Source organism: Galeopterus variegatus, unplaced genomic scaffold (assembly GCF_000696425.1).
Source record: "Galeopterus variegatus unplaced genomic scaffold, G_variegatus-3.0.2 Scaffold2854, whole genome shotgun sequence".
Taxonomy (NCBI): Eukaryota; Metazoa; Chordata; class Mammalia; order Dermoptera; family Cynocephalidae; genus Galeopterus; species Galeopterus variegatus.
The window spans coordinates 153,177-154,096 of record NW_007728965.1 but is presented as its reverse complement, the minus strand read 5'-3'; the positions used below and the strand labels follow the sequence as shown (position 1 = coordinate 154,096).

Genomic DNA, 920 nt, shown 5'->3' with positions numbered 1-920 from the left:
GTGTCGCCCCCACACCGGACCAGGACCGGCAACGGGATCGCAACCCTCGGTGTTGCTCCCGTGCCCCGCCCAGCCAGTGAGCGGGAACCGGTCTGCATGTGGGATCCGAACCCTCGGCGGGAGCTCCACCACGCTCCCAAGCGGCACACTATAGCAGTGCGCCACCGGGCCGGCCCACAATATCTTTCTTGATAATATTCTAAGTCCTTTGCTGTCAAGCGGATTAATTCTCTGGATTATGTTGGAATTCTCATTGGGAAGAAAACACACAGATTTCACTGGCACTCTAATGTATCTACCTGCACTTTTGAGATATCAAATTTGGGGGAAATGAAAAGTGGCTTTTTATACAATGCTTGGAAGTACACTTAAAATATGTGTCATTTAATAGCCATTTGCTGAACATCTACAATGTACGATGTGTATAATGATTATACAAAGATGAATGAAACAGATACTCTTCACAGAAATCACACAGTGTACTAGGAATTAGATATGGACATAAGCTAATATACAAAGGAGGAAATGTTAAGTGAAAAATTATGTATATAATATGTTATAGTACTTCAGGGAAGGGATAGTTAATAGAAAGTTTTATGGGGGAAAGAACTTGACCTTATAATTTGGATAAGATATGGACACAACAGGAAACTATGAGAGGAAAAGAGGGAACAGCATAGGTGAAGTTCTAAAATTAAGAAAACTGTAGTATGTCCCTGTACCAGCCAGCCAAGGAGAAAAGAAAAAAAAAAAAAAAGAAAGAAAGAAAAGAAAACCGTAGTAGGTATAGTATAGAACAAGTCATTTAGTTTACTTATAACTTACCAACTTTACCAATTATGAATTCCAGACTAAGGATTTTGAGGTCAATTCTACATGTATTGAAAGCTGCTAAAAATTTTTAGGTAGGAGAGGTGAGT

At 39.9% G+C, this 920-nt stretch overlaps 1 protein-coding gene across 1 annotated transcript in view; it reads left to right on the top strand.

The window, feature by feature from the left end:
- The window catches only part of SPINK5 (serine peptidase inhibitor, Kazal type 5), a 76,640-nt gene that overhangs the window by 49,433 nt on the left and 26,287 nt on the right, over positions 1 to 920 (top strand). The window lies entirely within an intron of this gene.